Source organism: Gallus gallus, chromosome 21 (assembly GCF_016699485.2).
Source record: "Gallus gallus isolate bGalGal1 chromosome 21, bGalGal1.mat.broiler.GRCg7b, whole genome shotgun sequence".
NCBI classification, from domain to species: Eukaryota; Metazoa; Chordata; class Aves; order Galliformes; family Phasianidae; genus Gallus; species Gallus gallus.
Genome location: NC_052552.1, coordinates 1274361 through 1296651, shown reverse-complemented (window position 1 = coordinate 1296651; position 22291 = coordinate 1274361). Strand labels below are relative to the sequence as shown.

Below are 22291 nucleotides of genomic sequence, written 5' to 3'. Positions count from 1 at the left end.
GTGCCTTGGGAACCTTAATGAGCATATGAGGTTGGGATCTGCATCTTATAACTTACACCAAAGCCAAGCTCTCCTAGTGAATCAATCCTGTATCACTCACCTCTTACAGCGCGTTTCTGGAGCCGAACTGGGGATGCTGTGGAGCCATTTGGGTTTCCACAGTCAGCTTCATGTGAAAGCAAAACCAGCTTGAAGTGTTCTGAGGCTGGAGGCTGTGCCCAGTGCTTTTGACACCTTGAAAGGAGGGGTGTTCACTGCAGGAGACAACCTCAGACCACTGCAGCATTCTGCATAGCTCACGGGTCAGCTTGCCTCTGGGTCTCACAGCTGGCTGGGAGCTGTGTACCTCCCCCAGCCATTGTGGGACCTGAAATTAACCTCGTGTAAAATACTTTTTTGGCTTTCATGTGATCCCAAAATGTATCACATTGTGAAAAACTGCAGAATATACAAAGCTTATGTTGATGAGCAAACAGCTGATAGCGTGGTTGGCCTTTACTTGCTTAGCTCCATCCAGCTGGGACCAAATCAAACCTGTCCAAGGAACAAATAGTTTGCTATCCGTAAGTAGCACAAGTCCTCTGCCTAACCTGAGGGGTATTTGTGCATTTCAGATGGTTAATTTTTGTTTGGCATTGTTCTCAACAACCTGCTCCGTATTCCAGGTACTGTGATAAAGCACAAATTTTGCTTGCAGGACAAGAGCCCAATGGTAACTACTTGCAAGAGACACATTGGTGCCCTCAGCCTAGTCCAGGTGAATGCATGGCATGAAGCAATCCTGAGTCAGGCTCCTCAAGTTCGTCACACTTCAAAGTCAGCCACTTGAAGTGCTTTTAGAATGTGAGTTTTTAACAGTCGTGTCCAACCGTCTGCCTTCTCCTCCATCCCCTCTCCACAGAGATGGCCGTGGGTCAGTGCTGCTCCCCGGAGTCCAGCAGCAGAGGCCATGCATGAGGTGCTGACCCACAGCAGTGCGCATTGCTCTTTGATGTGCACAACTCATGCAGAAAGCTGCTTCAGCTTTGGAAGTGTTTCAGAGAGATGCCTGAAACATCAGGCATTGCAGTGGTGCAACACGGAGAACTTGGTCTCAGTGTTGTGTAGTTAACAAAAAAATGTAACGTTATTCTCATACCTCTACAGCAGTAAAGGTAACTTAGACGTGGTCAGGGTTTTAGCAGTTGTAAGGAATATTACCTGCTATAAAGTCTGAATGGTGTTGAATTTACCAAAAGTGCCTGATGTAAAATCATACTGTCAGGAACAATTAGCCATGGTGCATAAAAAACCTCTTAGAGAGATTACACTTCCCAGATTGTTTTACAGAGAAACTTTGTGTTAATGTTATGCTTTGACTGCCTTTTGCCGTGAAGCATTTAAGAAACAACAGTTTATAGTCTCAGATCTTTATGGTTTGGAAGAATGAACGCTCCCCTCATGTTAGGCCAAATTGATGTTTTAAATTCAGGAGAAACCCCATCATGTTATAAAAAGGAGAGAATGTCCTAAGAAGAAAGTGGTCAAATCATTCCAAGATGTTATGGGTTTAAGGGGTTTTTTGAGCTTTTTTTTTTTTTTTCCTACGGAAAAATTTTCACGATCCTGGGCATGTGGTCAAAAAACACAGAGTGAGATATTTTTAGACAAGCACATTTGGTATAAAGTTACCCATCCCGGCATGCGCACGGGGACAACCTGGGCTGCCCACCGGAGCTGTGTGAGCATCCTCATCCCAGGCTGGGGTGGGTCCTCCGTTCCGGTGTGCAGCTCCTGTGGGTCAGCGCAGCAGGGCTGAGGGCGAGCAAACGTCCACAGAAAGCAGAATGGCTGCTGCTGCATTGCCATCTCCTCGCCCTGAGCTCGCAGTGAGAACGGCTGGGCAGGTAGGGAGCCTCCTGTCTGCTGGCACCGGGGGCAAAGCCCAGCCCTCACCCCAGGGCAGCACTCTGTGCATGGCTGCCGTGCGCTCCCGTGGCTCAGCTCAGCAGACGGACGCAGTTCCAACTTTCTAAGATCCGCCTGTCGTTTTTTTTCCAGCCTTGTCAGCGCTGCACAGCCAAGGCATCCCTGGCAGCTCAGGCTGGATTCTGTTTGGCCTCACGCATCATCACCAGGCTTGCCAGTTAATTCAGGCGGAGGGTGATGATGTGTGAGGCAGAAAAAGCGCAGCCTGGCCTTCAGGTGCCGGGCACAGTCACCACAAAGGCAGGCAGGAAAACGCTCTTTCCATTTGTACACTTGAGTGAGCGTGACCTGGGAACCCGGGAGGCTGGAGCTGATCCTGGACCACAGCGGGGTTTACGGCACGGCCACGGAGGTTGGAATTTCTGGGAAACTGCAAGCCCAGGAGAGAGCCCTTAGCGAGGAGCGATGTTTCCAACACGAGCCACTCCAGCATCCCTGCACATTGGCTTCGTGTGCGCACGCATGGCTCTGCAGAAGGCTGAGCTCTGATCTTGTTCCCTTTAGCAGGTTCCCTGGCCGTGATGGATGTACGACTATTTTTAGGTGTGGCCAGCAGCACCCTGGCATCGGATCAATAACTGCATACCAAGATGAACACTGCGGGGTATTTTCAGTTCCCACTGCCCCATATTAGGACACATGGGACCAAAATAACTGGAAAAGCCTATAGCCATGCAAAGAACACAACATAAAATGCAGACCAGGAAACAGACGGAGGTATGATCGTCAATAATGCCTCCAACTCACAATCCGCACGGTTTCTGGCAGGAATGAAAAAGCAAACCACACAAGATCCTGGAATATGTGTGCAAGTATGCACTGGGTTTACTCTGGCGCGAGCTGAAGTATGGCCCTAATAAAAAGTCCACATGTCTGACATTGTGTGCTGTTCTTTTGAGCAGACACAGAAGAAGTTTATCAGGATGGGAACTGAACTGCATGAGGCTGTGGGTTTGTAGGCAGCTGAGCTGGACGTTGGTTTGCATGCATATTCTGGAAGGCTAGTGGCATCACACGCACACCTCACAGCCCTGCAAATATGCACATGTACGTAACAAGACCAAGGTGAGGAAGCAGTGAGTCCAGTCATTCTGCTTGTAGGTTCAGGATTGCATCCACTAAAAGGAAAAGCTCGGGGAGGAAGGCACATACCCGCCAGGAGGGTGAAAGCTGAGGGAGAGCTGATACATCTAAAGAGAGCCGGAGCCCTGGGGTTGCCGCTGACCACTAATGGCAGTGTGCAGCACACACAGACCTGAGCCCCCTGGAAATGCTACCGTTCTCTCCTTTGTTTATTGGTTCATTTGTAGAGCCTAAAAATCTCATCACCAAAGTCTTCACAAGTAGATGGTTGTACTGTGAGAAAAAAACAACCCCACACCTCAGCTGTTCTTATTTGCTAAAGCACAAGGAAAACAAGAAGTCAGATGTGAGTTAGGCACGATGCCTTTTAGGTGGGATTCCTCCAGTGTACGACAGCAGTGCCAGGAGCATTTCTTTCAACTTCATATTATGTGATATATTGGTTTGGTCTCAGAAGCCACAGCGCTTCCTTATTTATGTAGCTTTGATCTAAAAAGCTGTTTATTTATGTTTTATTGAACTATAAAACATCCAGTAAACATGCCTTATGTTTTTATGATGTTTTACATGAATTCTGTCATGAAAATGTCAAGGAAAAATAATGAAGATCTTTCCTGTGCTGCTGCTGGTGTCTTCCTTTGGAGGTTCTTATGCTTTGTGTTTCTGTTCAGATGTGAAATTCATAAGGCCTGCAGATGTCTTGTCTGCTAAGCATCTGGAGGAGAAGGAAGTTTTTCCTTATGAAATCCCAATGGGTATGCTACCAGGGGCAGTATCAGGGAATGATGGTTGGCATTCCTCGTTGGGTGCCACTGGACATCTCTATCACAGCAGTGTGGAGGTACTGGCTGTGCTGGGTGTTGCCTCCCATGCTCAGCTGCTTGTGAGAAGATGGAGGACTTGGATAAGAGTGGGTTTTGGAGAGTCAGTAATATCCTGAATTATGTAACTGTGCTTCCTCGTGGCTTACAGTATTCCCAATGTTGTTTTAATGGAGACAAGATAGAAATTAGTAATTTCAACACGAGTCTTATTGCTCCATGCTGCAGACTCCAGTTTAACATAGCAAGAAAGGAGTTCACCTCCTGCCCATCAGCTGAGGGCAGCCCAAGTGAGGTTCTGGAGCTCACAAAGCCACCAGGGTTTCCAGGTGGCTCTCATCAAGCAGCTGCTGCTTCCACTGCCAGTACTGCGCTCTCCTTGTTGGGGGAGTTTGACCTCCTGGGATTTTTGTTGCTACGTTCAGGCAGAGGGACCAAAGGGCCTCCTGGGGTCTTGCTGTTGTATGGCTCTGCGGAAAGAGATGCTTCTGTGTGGGGTTGGGTGTGTGGGAAGGCCTCCTCTGTGCCTTTGCAGTGCTTCGTGCCCTTCGCACACGCTATTGTTGAGAGGTGGGAGCTCTGAAGGCTGTGGGAGGGAGGGAGCCCATGGATGTGCCATTCTGGGCTCATAAGGGGGTCATGTAAGTGCTTAGATGGTGTGCCAGGAGTTGGTGCCCTTCTCGTCTCCCACAGGTTGGTGTTAGCAGTGCCGCATGCTGTCTCACTTTTGTTTCGGTAGCGTGGCTGTTGTTGAAGAGAGCCTGAAAAGAGCAAGTTTGGGTACTGGGCAACTCCAGAGTTCTCCTGCTGACACCTGTTCAGGAGCTGGGCCTCGTGTCCATGGCTCTTTCTCTGCTACATGTGCTCCTCATGCTGCCCTGAGCCCCGTGTGCACGAGTGCTTTTTGGGGCTCTGAGGCAGCAGCGACTCTGAAGTGTGCAGGTTTGCTTCCTTTCCATCTGAATGGAGAGCGAAAGGCTAATTCTATTTTACAGTCATCTTTGTACCAATATAGCTTGTATGTTGCATTTGACCTCCTGTAACAAGGTTAAACCACAAGGATCCCCTTGAGAAGTCGCTATTCATCTTTTATATGTGAAGATTTTCAAGTATAGAAAGGGGATAAACCTAATACGGTGTTTAATGGAAAAAAATTATGACACCAATAACACATCTGTGTCTGTAATTTCACAGGTTTTCTTTCTGTATATTTATATATGTATATATGTATAATTTAATATCAGCCTCAAGGTTGTGGTCTCACATGTCATCAGCTTGCAGGAAACTGGATCCTTGGACTAAGTATCAGATGAGTTGCTAATGTTTGGAAAAAAAGCAAAAAACATGCTTTGGGTCTCTGTTTTATGGCTGTTATTGAAGTAAGAATTTGTGATTGTAACCTGACGCTTGCCTCACCAACATGTTTTCATTATTGTCTGAATAATTGAAAGTCCAGGCAAATTTGGATGTTAGGAGATGTTATACATAGAGGTCTCAGTGCTCAGCACAGCTGAACGTTGAGGTGGCTCAAATTAGGGATGAATATGTTTCACCATTTTATATGGGCTTAAAGATTGTTTTATTCCCTGCAGCAGCAGCCCAGACACGGGCTGGTTAACCTGCACTTAGCTCACTTCCAGGGCTGGTTATCCAGCACAGCCAGGCTGTCACACAGCAGCCCTCATCTGAGCACAAGCGTGACTTCTCAGGCTGACTTTGCAGCGGGTCAGAGTAAACTACCCACAGCTGATGTATTTTTACCTTATTTTGCAAGGAAAAGTGCAAATGAAAATGGGAGTGCAGCTTGAGCTGAGTTGTGTGCTTCTACGGAGAGGGCCTGGAGGGATGGAATTGTGAAAAACTGCATGCAAAAGTCCTTATGAGCTTGAAAACGACAGGCTACCATTGCTGTGCACTAGAGGGGCCATCCCCACACGTCCCATCTGTCCTGGTGTGCCCAGGAGCTGTCTGTTGTGTGGAAGTGTCCGTAGAAAGCAGGTGCTCAGTCTTCACCAGCATGTCAAAGGGAGCCTGAAAGCATCTCCCTTTGAGCCATTCTTGCAGAAGTTGGGCCTGGTTTTGTTTGTTTGTATGAAATGGGCACTCCCAGTTCAGACTGTGGGTGCCAGGGATGTGAAAGTGCCCATCACTTTGGTCTGTTGGCAGAACGGTTGGAGTTGAAAGGATGGGTGATGGGGGCCTCCCCCAGGAGGTGGTCTGTGCCAGAGGGGGACACGATGACAGGGCACCTCGCTGCCATAGCCCAGGCCCATTCCTGTTCCGTGGGTAAACACCTGATTTAAGTCCATAGGATTTATGGGCCTGGCGGTTTCTCCACCACGTGAACTAAAAGTTGACATAGAAAAAGGTAAATGAGGTTTGTAAGCTAATCCCTATTAACTGGGCATAACTGGAAAATTAAACCAAACAAAAACTTTGGGTGGCTTTGAAAAACACCACGAGACTTCTCTGCCAGGTTTCTGAATCCTTTAATTAGATGCACGTGTCTGCACCGACTGAGAACCAGCGCTCGATCGTTCATTAATCTTCACGCACGAGGAGCAGAGCAAGCAGGCACCAGGCAGTGTGACAGCACCCGGCTCTCTGTGACCCACTGCTTGGGTGAAAAGCCTTTGAACAATTGGGAAAAGCGAGCTCCATATTTGAGTTCTGCAAGGAACTAATTACTTGCCTGGACCCTGCCCACATACCAGCTTCTACCCCCATAAATCCACCGAACAGCAGGCATCCATGAAAGTCCTCCACACTTCTTTTCTGAATCGGGCTCTTTATGTGCATCTCAACTTGCTCGTGGAAGATTCATGGCCCAAGCTGCCTTAAGTATTTTTGTTATGAATAGGAACCCTTAAACATTTCCTTCTCATTTAATTTATCATTTTTTTTCAGCCTTTCAACGCCGGGTACAAGCTAGAAATAATGGCAGGCAAAGTTTGTCCCTGAGAAAAGGGCCTTAAAATAATAAAGCATACAGTGGGAAGGAGAGGAACAAGGAAAATAAATTAGCCATTTGCAAGGTGGGAAGTTTTTTATGTCGTGTGGCTGCTACATTGCCTCACCGTGTCTCAAAGCACTGACCTGACCCCGTGTTTCAAAGCACTGTTGGGCATCAGTGGGGAGGATGGAATACAGAGCAATGGCAGTGCTGCTGGCTGTGGGTCGGGGCGCTGTGCAGTGCCTGGGGGTGACGGGCTGGAGGGATGCAGCTCAGCAGTTCCACCTCTGCGAGGTTCTTATTAATAATTGATTATTAAGTACCGATGATTTACTTGCGCTCACGGCGGTGTTTTTTTCCTCCGTGTAGGCTGGGAAAGGTAAAGCTGTGTTTTGAATTAGGGGTTCAAACAAATCTGCTCAGTTCAAAAGGAAACAGAGTTGAAAACACCGACTTCCTCCCAGTCGGGCATCACAACAATAAACCTGGGGAGATTTCACTTGGAAATGGGTTGTGGATTTGCTAATACTTTGAGTAAATCATTTTACAGCTGGATTTGTCCCTGAAGTTCCTAACAAAATACAAAGCCTAATGTGATAGTAGCAATATCTATATGGTTTAAAGTAGTGCCATGTTTGGACAAAAATGCTCTCTTTATTGCATCTTGAACTGGCGAAGTGTGAGGAAATGCAGGTGATGTACAGCATAGCCTGTCTGTATGGTGAAGAAGACCCATACACTCATCGACAAGGTATGAAATGAAGCCCTGAGCAATGCTTCGTGTGCAGCTCGGCCCTCACAGCAGCAACACACCGCTTTTTCCATCTCCTGAAGGCACCTTTTAGGGCAGTTTGGTCAGATGCCTTTTCAAAAGGAAATCGTATCCACCTTGTGTTTGGCTGTGGCAGATGGACTTACAGATGTGCAAAGTGCTACTTAGAGCAGCCGTCAGCCTGAGCACTGCAAGCGGTGCACTGTGTGCAATGGGGGCTTCCAGGTGTCTTCTTTGGTCAGACCACACGTTCTCTGAGGTCAGTGACAGAGCTCCAGCTGTCCTTAGGGGCAGCGGCTCTCATCCTGCTGTGAGCTCACCTGCATTCAGTCCCCACTCTGCCATGCCTTGCCATGCGTGGTGGGCATCACTGAGCCTGGCGTGGGGAATGAGGTGCCCGGGCAAAATGCAGTTCCCTGCCCAGAAGCCAGGGCTTATCACCCCCGGGCTGCTCTGCTTTCCACTGACTCAGAAGGAGAACATTTCTCACTGCCCGTTCCAACGCAGCCAGGGAGGCCGAACACAGCCGATACGGTTTTGTCTAATCTGATGCTGGAACTCTGAGAGCATTGCCTCGGTTAGCTGTGATTCAGAATGTTAACCACTAAATCAGTTAGAGGAATTTATAATTCATTTCAGCTATTGCGGGATTGAGTACAATAAGATCATTATTGCCTTGAGATATCCTTCAGGTCATTAATTCAAATTAGAAATGCCTTCAAACGGGATATCGTGTACAGCTCCTTCCTTAGATTTTAGAGTTTAAGTAAGTTCAAGAAATGCTTCCTGCCAGATATTACTTCTGCAAATGTGAATCACTGCTCCCAGGTTGTGCAATACCAAACTGTTTACAGCTGTCAAAGGCAGCACTGCAGTAAGTGACACAATTACACTGATTGTTTTTGCTGCTTCGTAAATGACTGAATTTACAAACTGAATGACTGAGTAATTCCTCAACATCCTCTGGTCGTTTTTCATCACGGGGTGGGGTTTATGCTGATTGCATGACTCGGTTCTAATTTACATGTTGGTACCAGAGGGTCTCCAGCAGCACGGGCCGTTCTGGCTGTGTCACAGCAACCAGCTGTGGTGGAGGCAGTCAGAGGAGCTCCAGGACCAGAAGTGTTGGTAGGAAGACTATGGGTAGAAATAATTCTCCAACATTTTCTATATGGCTGTTTTAGAAGACGTGGGGGTTCTCCTGCTGGCCCTGAGGTCAGGCCTTGCCCAAAGCCAGCAGAGAAGTGGCTGCTTCTGGCCATTTCTCCCTGTGCCTCTGCAGATGCATTCTGCGGGATGCAGGGCAACGTCTTCAGGAGCACCTGCTGCTTTTGGAAGGGCAAATGCGTGCTCCCAAGCTCAGCCCCCTCTCAGGAAGGCTCAGATCCCATGGTGCTTCTCAAAAGCGTCCACACTGCATAGTTATGCTGTAATAAATTGAAGCTGTAGCTTGTAGCTCAGCATCTCTGTAGCTCCCCGGCGGCTCTGGCTGGTTCCTGCCTTCCTGCAGCCACCTCCGCACCGAGCTGCCCCAGTCCTCTCTGTTGTCTTCCCAGTTGTGGGCTAAATGGGGAAAGGAAAGCTCCTTGGCTGCTTGCCATGCTGAAACCCCCCACCCCTGATTTATTATCACCAAAACCAGCTGCAGATGTTGGCTGGGCCGGTGCTCTGCTGCCAATTAGGGAGTCTCATGCAGAGATTACTGCTCTGCTCGCCTGGCACTCAGAGAGCGCGGCGACGGAGCGGGGCTGTGCCATAAAGTGGGGCTTACAGAGATGAAAAATAGGTTTCACCTCGACAGGTAAAAGACAAAGCAGAGCGGCTGGAGCAGTGCTCAGCGGCAGGGAGAGGTCGGCCCAGATCTCTGGGGTGGATTTCCCTTATTGTAGGTCTCTTGCTGTGCTCAGGAACCCTAAAATTCCACCCCAAAACTCACTCAGCCAACACGTCTGTGTCCGTGGGTTGGGGCTGCAGTTCATCTCAGCTCAGTGCACTCCTGCCTGGCTGCTGTGCTGGGGAGCCCCCAGGCCCCATCCCAGCTCCATCCCGGCCCATCTGGGGGAGCTCAGCCCTCATTGGTGCTCTGCCTGTTGTTCCTAAGGGCTCTTTGCTACCTGTTGTACGTGCTGGTTGAGAAAGCAGTGTTCAGAGAACTTTACCAGGATAGCTTTATCTAGAACTATGGAAAAGGGGGGGGGGAATAGGAAAAAGATCATACTGGGATGTTTGTGAAGTTCATACTGGTCTCAGGCATTTTCTTCTGCTGCTAAATTGTTAACTCCAGCTGGCCACAGTTCTAGATAATCCAAATCAAAATGAGTCTGATAGATAACCTGATCTCCTTTAATTCCTTTATTCCACTTCTATTATAGTTTTGATTATCATCTGTGGCTGAGATTGCCATAGTTTGGTAATGTGGTGCTTCCAGTGCTGTGCACACTGCCATGTGATGCACTGTATCAAAAAGCAGTTCTGTGTATGACTTCAGCTATTGCCAACTTTAAGCTTCAGTGGCCGTACAGCATTGCAGTCGTAGTTTGACAAAGTGAAATGCATTGAGGGCCGAGTGAGTCGAGCTGGGAAACAGTTTTCTGATTGAAATGAATGTTTGGAAGAATTGTGGAGGCATAAAATGTGAGTTCAGTGGTTGGGTATCACTGAGAGTGGTGGGAGGTGCTCGTAGATGGCAGTGGTGGTGTCACTCATAGCCCAAGCAGGGAGCTGAGTGCTCTGTTCTCCTCAGGTCACATTTTCATCTGGGCTATGACAGCACAGGTCAGCAAACCAAAATCTGAAAGGTTTTGCTGCCTTCTCTCCCAGACCTTAATACAGGTTTATGTTTTGCTGTGTTTGAACGCTTTCTGGGACAGCAAATACTCCGGGAGGATTTCAACATGGCTTTGTTCCCTAAGGATTTGCCCTGTGTTGAATGGACTTGTCCATCTTTTTTATGCTTGCTATGATTGTCAAACCTAGTAGGAAATGAATGGGAAAAGTGATTGGGGCATTGGTTTAAAACTTCTGCATTTTCAGATCTCGATATTTGGCTGTAAGGTGTTGGTCTGTGTGGGTATGGGGAGCTGACTGCCCCAAACGAAATGCAAAAGCGAATCTCAGCGCTTGAGCAGTTGGAATGAATTCCATTTGTGTACAAGCAAGATCAGAGCCCATTAGCGACCCATATTAGATTAAATGAGACTAAACATTGCATAGTGTGATTTTCCTTCTAGGAGCAGTTTATTATTGCTGTAATGCAAAGCACTTCTCGGCGGTGCAGCTCGAGTGTTCGGTCTCTCGCAGAGCCGGCGGTGCTGAGCTCACTGCACAGCGCAGGTCCTGCAGTGGTTATCTGCAGAGCAATCTGATGCAGCGGCCCCAGAGGAGCAGGGGATGAAATCTGATAACGGGGCTTTACTCAAACTTCATAGCAACATAAAAGACTTTATTTTCTCTTTTAAGGTTCGAAATGTATTTCGTTATGAAAATGTGGTGTTACGTTACCTTAATGCACAAAAGGATTTTTGCAAGCAAAGCCTACAATAAAGTTTCACAGCTACTGTGTCCTATGGACAGTCGGGGCTGGAAAACACGGCTGTGGGAGCAGCCAGGAACACACAGCTATGGCTAAACCAGGGAAATAAGTGTGAAAACGGCTCGAGATACTCCAATACTGACAGTGATAGAGCATCAATGGGGCGTGCGGCGTCCTCAGCGCTGGCACACTTCTGTCTTCTTTGATACTGTGAGATGGGGCTCTGGAAGAATGATTATTTGCTTTGTCTCTTTATTTATTGGTGCTGGTGAGAATTGATTCCTTGCAGCAGGAGCTGCTGGGGTGGATTTGTGTTTGAAATGCCATTGTTCTGCCATGCTGCTGGCAGAATGGACGGAGCACCGGGCTGCTTTTGCTCTGCTTGCTTCTCTCAAGCGAGATACAGCATGAAAAGCAAACAAAGACCATCTTTTATTACTTTGGAAGCCTTCGTGGGTGATTTTAATCTTTCCAGTTTTTAATGGAAAGCAAACTGCAACTGGAGCGGTGAATTGCAGCAGGTTGGGTCCTCTGTTGTGCACCAACACCTCTGAGCCACAGAGCCCATCTGCTGGGCCTGCTCCTGTAGGGCTCTGCAGACGTGGGGAGGTGCTGTGCCTGCAGGCTGCGCCTTCTGCATGCAAGATCTGAACCAGCAGAACTGAGCCTGTGATGTGCAAGAGCTGGGCAGCTAATGGTGAGGCTCTTGCCTGCTTTGTACCGCTGTATCTCATTTATTAGGGTGCTGCATAGTGCAAATTCACCATTTAATTAAAGGCTGTCAGAATTTGTGTTCATATTTGCAGAGTTGGGTTAATTCTCTCTGCGGTGTTTGTGCCGCTCAGTCAAAACAGGAGTTGCTTTCTCACACCATACAGGTACACAACAGGGCAAGATCGATGGGTTAAACAAGTGCACCTTCTATTGGCTGATAGCCTAGGCATCATTCTGCCACTAGCAATTAATCTGGGGCAGCCACTGAGAAATTAAGTGGAAACAAAAGCAACAAACCACACTGCAAAGCGACGTGGAGGGAGATTTTGCCCTCCTGAAGGGCTGGAGCACAACCCCTGCAAAGGGACAGACCCAGCAAAGCTGCCACTGATAGGAGAGGAGCCAGGAGAAGCTGTGGGCTGGGGGGGCTGGGATGGGCCATCCCATGGGTGTGTTGGGCTCCACGGAGTCCTTTTGCTTCTTGTAGAGTTTTAATAACGTTGGGAGACGTAGAAGTGAAGGCAGTGGCTTCTGTTTCTGATAGATTCCTTTGCGCTGAGATTTAATGGATTAGCCAAAATGATGTGAAAAAATGGATCTCTGATTTATTACCTGCAATTTTTCGCTTACTGCAGCATTTTTTTTTACTCAATCACAGTGTTTTCCACCCTGTTAAAGTCTTGTGTGAATAAGTGCTATGTTGTGTTTCTGGATTTGCCCGGAGGGCTCATCAGACGACCCTTTGCCTACAGTCCCCACCAGGCCATTTAAACAGGAAGTTTAATTTTATAGTATTAAAAAAGAGAAAACGGTACTTAATTATCTGGCTGTGAAACAGCAGTACTCTTTCTTAATTTTAGTAGCTAATAAAATGCTGTTCCTGCAGTTAACTACTTCTGGTCCAAACGCACTACAATTTTGGCTATTTGAATAGAATATTTTATGAACTGTTATATATTGCACTACAGTTTTTAAACTCCACTATGACATATTTCTCTCAAGATTTATTAGCATTTTTTATTTAAAACAATATATTAAAGAGAGGAGAAAGAGTAATCTTAGCTAAAATTCAAATATTAGAAAAACATAACGTAGACCAAATCTTTTCATTTCGGTTCCCCCCCCCCTTTTCTCCCCTCCCACTGTTGCTATAAAAAAGTTTTTTGGAACAACAACCCACACCTGCATCATTAATTCAATATGTCTTCCAACATGACTCAAATCATAGTATCAGTTTCAGGGGCCATTTGCTACTTAAATGACTTTATGAAAGCAGAACAATGAACTGCCCCTATGCAGTCCTTGCGTTGACTCTGGCTGAAATAAGCCCCACATCTTTTCCATCACAATGTATTTGCTGCTTTACTGATGGTTGCTGCTCTCCTCTTGCCCCCCTCATTAAATGTCTGTATGTACCTGCTGGGAGAAGGACGGGAAAAATGGGGGCAACCAGGTGGAAAAGTGGGATCCACAGACACAGAAATGGGGGACAAACGAACACTGACTTCTTTGGCAGCTCTGATGCAGGAGATGCATGGAAAGTGGGCTCAGGGTCTGTCAGTGTGATGCCCTGTGCTTTGCTTGTGTGCCTGAGGACGGCTGCTTGGAACTGCTCCCTGGGGCTCGGATGGGAGCAAAGCCTCCATAGAAACCTCCAGAAGCACCCCCTGGGACAGCCTGGCCTTTCTTGGCCGAGGCCGTGGCAGCTCATCCGTGTTCACCATCTCATGAGTTGAGCGGTTGTTGCTGAGCTGTGCACGGAGTCCCCACGTGTCCTGTCTGGGGGGAAGAGGCTCAGTGTAAACGACACAGCCCACACATACATAATTCCTTATGAGTCAGGTCGCTTATGAGGGAAATTATCATTTGTTTGCATAAGGGATAATACCCCAGTGAGCATCTGCTTAATCTTAGCTGTCACTTAGCAATAGAGGATATGCAATTCATGCTGCCTCCCACTATATCTAGCAGGAACCAGTTAAAAAGGAAACTGTTGTCATCAATTACACGAGTCAGTGTTTTAGAGAAAGCATCCTCCACAACTGTGTTTCCCTCATTTAGGTGTGTGTAGTTAGTTAATTTGTGGGCTTTAAGAGACTCAGCAACTATCAATATTAGCCTTACCAGCACAGGGTGCACCAGCATGAATAAATGGGGCTGTCATTAACATACAGCAGGGTCTGTTAGAAGCATGCGGTCGTGGGTTTCCTCCCCCATGTATCCTCTTGCAATCATCTAACAGCCTCCAGTGCTGCATGGACGTTGGTGTCAGTCCTGTGACGTCCACACTGCCCATCACACATCCCAAACCTGGCTGCCAACTGGCTGGGGGAGAACTACTCACATCCAAACAGCACTGCTTATTGCATCCATTCTGCTCTACTCGCTCCTAATACAGACATCTGAAAATCTTCCCAGATCTATTTTGAGTACTGTCTGAGCACAAATATTTCTTTGACAGCATTTTTTTTTTTTTTTGGTGTATTTAAGAGCCTTCAAGGGCTAAAAAGGGATTGGATGGGATCCAAGCTTCTGAAGAGCAAAGGCTTTGGGGAAAGGGCTTTGTGGGATCTGTAGCAGGGAGGATGACAAGGACGCTTCTCTGCTTTAAAAAGCAAACTTAAGAAACCACCAAAACGCCCAACTTTTGAGTTCCTCTCCCTGGACCAGAATTGGTCGTTCTGATGGCAACTGGGAAAACTGCACTGAAGGTATTAAAGTAATTTAAAACTGAGTAATGCTATTCTAAAACAGGCTTAATGTATCTGAAACATAAAGGCATCATAAATGGTTTACATTTAGCAGCAGAGTTCCTTGTCATCAGTTACAGACACTTTGAATTGTAGGTCTAGAACTCAGAATCAGGAGGGAATCCCATAACCAAGAAGATGTCTATTGGACAGGATATCTGTCTGTGTATGAGAAAGAGGTCCCAGCAGTCCTCCCAAACGTGCTCTGTCTGCACAGCACACAGCACAGCTCACCCTGTAAGAGCAGAGGGCTGTCAGTGAGAGCTGAGCTCCCGGCACTCCTTTGGTTTGTGACTCCTTGTAATTTGTATATTAAGATAACACAGCATTAAGTAATGCTCTGGCCAATGTGTTGATTGCTCGCTGTTATTTCAGATGTCTATCGGTGCTGAGCAGCCATTAGTATTTACCCACCTGAACGTTATCACTATGTGCACTTAGTAACCCGGATTCATTTACCTTTATGTAGATTTCTTCTCTTTTTTGTGGTTGACACACTCCTTCTCTAAAGACAACAACCCCACAGAGCCTCTCAGGGCGCTGAGCTTGTGGGTGAGTCCTGCTAAGCAGGCTGAAATCTGAATGTTTGCCCTTCGAATTTGCTCAATTGGTCCCTTTCCATTATTCGACCTCGATTGCTTCTGTTCACCACCCTTGTCTGCTGCATTAACTGTCTATTACCTTGTTTACCATCGTTGTGTTAAACACCAGCTTATGAATGTCAATTTGTTCTCCAATTAGCTATGCCTTATTGACTTGCCCTTAGACTTTCAAACATAAGCTTTCTGAAGTGCCTATCATTATAAAACTGATTTGTTTAATTTTTTGAAGGGATATAGCTTTAATGCGTCCTTTTAGTTTTGTTATCTCGGTGTCACCCACGTTGAAGGTCTGTTGTTTTGGCACTGTGGTTCGTTCTAATAGCTCCTTATCTGTGTTAATATTCTCTGGCAGTTTATGTCCCTGCGTTCTTCAGGGGGTGCATTAATTCCCTTCTGGTTGTGGCGTACAAGTGAGAACCTGCTAAAGAAGCAAAGATTGGACTGCCTCTTCCCAGAGGTCTGAAAGTTAAATGCAGATAGGTTTTGTGGAAGAAAAAGCAAGGAATCCCCATGTTTGAGCATCTCACAGAGCATTTCTCTGCTGTGTTTGTGAGTGGAGGCCAAATGGGAGTGAAACTGCTGCATGGCGGAGGGCACGGAGCAAAAGCTCGTGGCTCTGCAGAGCTTTGGCTGTCCAAAGGTTGTTTAGTTGTCAGTTTTAAAGGCTGGAGAAACCTCTTGGGGAGGAGGACAATGAGTTTCTCTGTGCGTTTTAGTCCCAGTTCACAACACCCTAAAGGAACCAAGCCCTGCTTTTCAGCCACTCACCTCTATGGCAGTGTGGAACTGCAGATGCTCAGAAGCGTGGATGGCTCCACAACCCTCTGTGCATCCTCAGCAGTGCTCGGGGTGCCTGTGAAGCACACGGCTGCAGAGACTCACAGCAGAGCTGCTGCTTGCAGGGCTGGGGCTGGCAGTGTGACCCTGCTGTCCTGGATGCTGTGCGCTCCATCCTGCCTTTACCAGCAGGTTTTAATTGCCATCCATTGCTGAGACAAGCATGATGAAACACATTCACTAAATGAGACTTAATTTTTTGGTCTTTCATTTCCTCCTGTCTGTGGCAACTTGTCTGCATATTTTACCAGCTACTTTTAAGCCCCTACAGAATCACGGTACAGTTTGGCTCACAGAGTCCCTTAACACCCCAAGCATTGCTTTCTCTGGTTGACATCCTGGGACAGTTCAGATTGTGTCAGTGCTGCCACTGAGAAAAGCACAATTTCTGCTTTATCTCGAGTCAATCAGTCCAGGATTTCCCTTCTTCAGTAAATTGAATCTGCCTGTGAAAACAGCACATCTCTCTGTCATCCTTAGAGCTTTTCTTTTGCAGTTTCTTTAACTGTTTTTTTTTTAGCAGAGCAGTGTAAGATGAGTGTTTTTTTGGCATCAGAGCAGTGCCAATAAATGGCTTTTGCCAGTTATCTGAACGCTTTAGCTGTGCTTGGGCGTTTAATCTCTTGTAAAAGCTGTTTATTGCCTTCTGTATTGCACTGCAAGGCACATTATCCCTTCAGTATATGAATGACACAATTAGTCCTTGTAGACACTTACCAAAATACTGTTGATTGAAGGTCAAGCATGAAAATTCAGATGCCACTCTCCTTAATTAAGAAAACTGGCCCTCCTGCATAAAGATCAGTATCAGGACTGAAGGGAAATCATAGGGAGGAATCAAATGGATTCAGTTCTGTGATGAGGATAAATGCTCCGTGGCCGTGTTTGGTTTCTAGGTAGCAAATTGAAATCACAAAAGGTGTTCATAAAAGTCCATTTGGCTATTAGTGATCTTCTCAAAACAGATTGTTAACTTCAATCTGCTGTAAAATGTAAGTGGCATTTATGGGTGGCATCACAAATAGTAGGCAATCAAACCTCATTAACACTGTAGTTTATAATTGCAGATTACTGTAATTTGTGAGGTATTGAGGATTCTGCAAGGGTGTTATTTCTACCATTGGGAGCTAATGAACAGAGGTAGAAATTTACTGTAAGTTCAGACTTCTGTTCTGCTTTACAAAACAAAGACGCTGAATAGTCTTCAATCATTACTTTGGTTTGGTTTGTCTTTAAGAAAGAAGTATGAAAGCAACCATCAGATTGAGTTTTGTTTGGAGTGGAGGGCAGAGAAACCAACACTCCCAATAAATTGAGGCTCACCTATGAAGGCTGTTTTTACTCCCACGTCCTGCAAGGGGAAGAATGGGAAGTAGATAATGGAGGACAGCAGATCGCATCTGATCTGAACTGTCTGATCAGCTCCAGCAGTTTAACAAAAGAAATTCAGCCTGGCTTGTTTCTCTGCTCTCCGTTTTGAAGTCTGGGCTCAAAGCTGAATCATTTCTTGTAACTGTTGTTTGCAATTTCAGCAGCCGTGGGCAGTTCAGATGGCTTTCCCCTCACTATTCAACTTCTGGCTATACATCCAAACTCGTAAATGCTTGAGGTTAGCCCTGCATTTATTTGCTTTCAAGTACCTTTTGATTGGTATGACAAAATGGATGACACATGTTCTTAGCATAAATTAGGAAGGTGTCTAAACCACAGCGGTTAGATTTGAGCTACTCCACATTTTAAGGATGTTTCTAATTAGGACTTAAATGTTCATGGTGTTGCACATGTGTCTCTTTGTCTGGGACCTAGATAGTCCAATTAGGAAAGAAGGAAGGCTCTGAGACCTCCAGATGCTACGTTTGCTGATTTAGGCCTCGGTCACACATGGTTTCTCATACAGGAAGATGCCTGCCTACTGAATTAGATGTGTGACAGCAATTCAGAGCACGCAGCTGTTGCTTATCCTAAATGTGCTTTGAAATAAGTCCTTCAGCTGCTCTTAAAGTTGCTTCTGTTTTTGAGCTCCCGATATGCGGTGCTTACGGAGCTTTTGCTCGTTGGAGGTGCTGAGCAGTGCTTGAATGAAGAGCTGTGGATTTTCAGCCCTCTTGAGAATCTGCTGTTGGGTACTCAGAGCTGAATCTGATGCAATCGATGTTCGGTTCTGAAATGTGGGAATTTTTTGCTGCGTGAATGTTACCCACAGACTTATGCAATAGCTGAGTGAAAAGCAATGGGCAGAAACGATGGGATGAGCTCAAGGTCTGCATTCTTTGAGGAGCTGGACGTATCCTCAGTGGTCCCTCCTGCTCTGATTTGCTATCAAGAGCCTCAGCTTACCTCGTCTAGCTCAGGAAAAGGGAAGCTCACTTAGGAAAGGGGAAGAGCCGAAGCCACCTCCCCTGGCAGTGTGCTAGAAAGGAGAATCAAATACAAGCAGCTCTGTTGTGGAGATTTAGGCTTCAGTATCCACCACCAATAGCAGCTGCAGCAGAAGCGATCAACGCGCCTTAAAAAAGTGAAAGAAAACAAAGAAACAGCCAGTAGCATCTGTGTGCTCTCATCTAGCAAGCCTCGAGACAGCCTGCAACTGCCTGAACGTTTGTCTGCACAGCAGTGACAATAAAAGATGCACAAGGTTTATTTTTTGACTGCATTCATGGTTCACAGGCAGGAATAAAAATGAGCACTCCCCACTTTAAGTCCTTCAGCCAAAACGATGTCAATTTACAAAGCCAAAACCGGTGACTGATATTCTTGACAAAGCTAGTTTTGCTAATTTTAAGGAGATATCCCTAAAGGTGAGCTTGGAAGGATGTCATATCTGACTTATCTTTGAAGCCCATGTACTTACGTTTATTAAAATCAATATAATCCATTAGCCTACATTGTTTCCATTTTTAATAATCTATTGATATATTGCCTGGGCTTTTACGGGACTAAACAAATTTCCTCTTTATGTGCCCTGTAATAGCCGGAGGTCAGGCTGGTTGAGAGCAGTTGCTGTATATAAATGTTTATTTACTGCCTGACTACTGATTGAGAACATATCTGGTCCACAGGCTTCAGATGGCTTTTAAACTAGAGATTTATGGCCTACTTCCTGTTTTCCAGACATAGTACACCATTTTTAAATAAAGTAATGAATGCAAGCTATTGTGAAAATAAAAGGCAGGGATTGCACCCAACTCCGCATTTGAGAACGCGGCCTACCAGGACCCTCGTTATTTCATCATTCATTTGTTTTCTATCTGAGGGGCTTTGTACACGTCAAACGCCTCTGGTTCATTCTTTCTGGTTGTGCCTTTCCAGCCAGGAGCTGCCCTGTGTGCAGTGGCTGTGTGCCCACCCCGGCACTCAGAGGCCCACGCAGAGCTGCATAACGAAGAGCCAGAGCCATCTTGCCCAGCACATGCAACTTTCCAGCTGCCTCTCTCCTGTTGGCCCCAAAGCGTTCCCATGTGGGCTTGGCATGGAGCACGAGTCCAGGCCCCTCTTTGTGAGGTTCCCTGCCCTTCTGCTCCTAGCTGCAGCCTTGCAGGATGTGCTCATTTCTAAGCCCATAGCACTGACAACTGAAATAGACTCATTTGACTTGCAGCTCTGTTTATGTATTTTTTGGTAGCCACGTTACATGACACATCAGTTAACCAGGCTTGTCTGAGTCCTGTACCCCATGTGGGACATGCATTTGTGTCATCTGTTACATGATGTGTGCTCCAGTCCTTACCCCTTCCATTCACAGTGGCATCTGAAGCAGTAAGTGCCAAATCCCTTTTGACTTTCTGTTCTCCATAGTGTGAAAGTCCGTCTACCTGGCAGAATGCTGACCAGTCCTTTGTCCTTACTGTTACAGGACAGGCTATCACCGATAGCCTTCTTAAACTGATGACAACAACTAAGGAATGTTGTGTCATAGCTGTGACAATGGGGCGTTTCTAACCGGCAGTCAGCATCAGGTTCTTGGGCTCAGGCTGCAATCTGCTGCACAGTGGGTTGCAGTGACCAGGCCTAATTTTGTGCATGAAAACCGGCCATCACTGAGGGACTCTGCCATGTGTAAATCCTCACAGCCTAAATTCCTTGGCAGCAATTTACATGCGAGTGCAAGAGCAATTGGCTGTAATTGTCCCCTGGGGATGGGATCATTCATTTATTTGTTTATACAGTTTGCATTCGCACAGTGGATGTCGCGTCCCTCGGGACACAGTGTGGTTTGGAACCATCGTGGTAATGAAGATGTGTTATACCCTTATGGTGATATCCTTATTTGTGATTCCCAGTGCAGCATCCTGCTGGAGCAGCCCTGCGATACCAACAAAGGCCATTCCTGGGAGTTTTATGTGCATTTTTTAACCTGTTATTCCATGAAAGGGTCCTCATCAAAGCACCACACAGCAGTGTGGGCTGCACCCCGCCTGGGGCACTCAGAGCTCCTTCGTGGAGAATATGTTCATTAAAATGTGTAACGACAGACAGAGCTCTCCAGCATTTTGTATGTTCATTAAACATTTAATTATATCTGCATTTTCTTTATTAGAAATGTGGCATTCTTTCTGAAGGCTCTTGGCACCAGCATGTAGGGCCAGGAGGGGCCATTGCTGCTCGCTGCCCCCTGCACTGACTGCAGCTTTAGGAGCACTCCCACCACAGCTCTGCATAAAGGAAACGCAGCTGTGATGGTGAGGAGGGCCTCTGTTTGCCTTGGGCGATGCATGTGGGTACTGCCAAGATGGAGAAGCGAGGGAAAATCAGCACCAAGGGCTTGCTTCAACACCCATTAAACTCAAGTTGAGAGGGATAGATTTTAAAAGGACCCTACAGATGCAGTACAGCTTAACAGGATTTTCAGAAGCACTTGGGTGTCTCATCCCCATTGATTTCACATGAGGGAATTGGCCTTCATTTATAGGATAAGATTTACAAACAGAGCTTCTTCCATGTGTAGACCCCACTGATCTGTAAATTACTTGGCAGCAAACTGAATGTGAATATGAGCCCAATTTGCCGTGGTTGTCCCCGAGGCCTGGGATAATTTCTTTGTTGCTCCAACACCCATCATGTCCAGTAAATGCTGCTTTCCTGAAGGGATGACACGGGTGGTTCCGAGGAGAGCTCAGCTCCTGAAAGTGCCTGAATGCATTCTTAAATGCCCAAACTGCTTGAAAAAGACAGGAAGCTTCCCGTTGTCATCTGGAGCAATGCTCCAACCTTCAGCCCCATCTCAGGTGCTGAGAGGAGCCGGAGCAGCCTGGAGGAAGATTCCTCTATGGCAAAGTTTTGCCTAAACCTGAAGATTTGCCTACACTTGTAAATGAGCGCAGCATATATCTGCATTTCATTTATGCCTTCAGTTGAGTTCTTTGCAGAAGATGAGTGATCGTATTGCAGTGAATGTCCTCACTGTTTAAAGTAGCAGCTGACATTACACAGGTGTGCACAAGATGGGTTCCAGCTTATCAGCCCTCAGAAGCAGAACAGCATTTCCTGTGCTAATGCTGCATATTTACACTTCATTCTGATGTGATCACTGGCTTGAGTTTGCAGCATTAGAGCATGGATGTGGCTAACTCCTCAGAAACCTGCTGCAGGTTCTTTGCTGAGGTGGCAGAGCTCTGCACACAGCTCCACTGTGAGTTCTCCAGGTTGGGTCCCAGCAGTTCGGGTGTCTGCAGGGGAAAGCAAGAGATGTGAGCTGTGGGGGCAGCGCTGCTCTCACCATCACTGCCACCAATTAGGAGATCTCTTTCCCCAAAGTCAGAAGTGCTGCAAAAGAGCTACCAAGGAACCTGGAGGGTGGGAAGCTCTCACACATAGGCTAATCCCATCAGACATTTAGAACCATTACATCAGGGAATAATTAACAGCTTAGTAACTGGAGCAAAGCAAGAGACCTTAATTATTCGCCGTGGATGGGCATGCAAAAAAGAACGAACCCAAAATAACCTTCTGTCTCCCAAATATAGATGATCAGGTGGTTTGCAAGGGGGATGAAATAGGATACACCGAAAGTCCTGAACGAGACCTGGTAATTACTTGTGGCTGAAAGGAGCAATGGAATTGGTCTGGAGATGGAGGAAAGCTGAGAAAAGCACACGACCCGACCTGTTGTTAGCCTTAAGAAGCTAAAGATAGGCTGCAGTCAGTGCTAATGATCCACCTGCAGGTCAGTAACAGTGCCTGCAGACAGTAAGTGTGTAATCTGATTTCTGCAGGATGTGAGGAGTGGAGCACATCAGTTCTTAGACATTACTGAATCCAA

General features: G+C 46.6%; 1 protein-coding gene and 1 long non-coding RNA gene across 6 annotated transcripts in view; one reads left to right on the top strand and one right to left on the bottom strand.

Annotated features, from left to right (window-relative positions):
* The window catches only part of PRDM16 (PR/SET domain 16), a 398575-nt gene that overhangs the window by 131371 nt on the left and 244913 nt on the right, over window positions 1-22291 (top strand). The gene's annotated exons all lie outside the window — the stretch shown is intronic.
* On the bottom strand, window positions 13094-19922 carry LOC121107369. 4 transcript variants are annotated; one of them, XR_005841404.1, is made up of 4 exons: window positions 19760-19922; window positions 18370-18538; window positions 16750-16822; window positions 13094-13622 (listed from the first exon to the last, which is right to left on the bottom strand). It is a non-coding gene; the product is annotated as an uncharacterized LOC121107369 (long non-coding RNA). The 4 variants fall into 4 exon arrangements; XR_005841403.1 differs by having other exon boundaries at window positions 16750-18538; XR_005841402.1 differs by having other exon boundaries at window positions 13094-18193.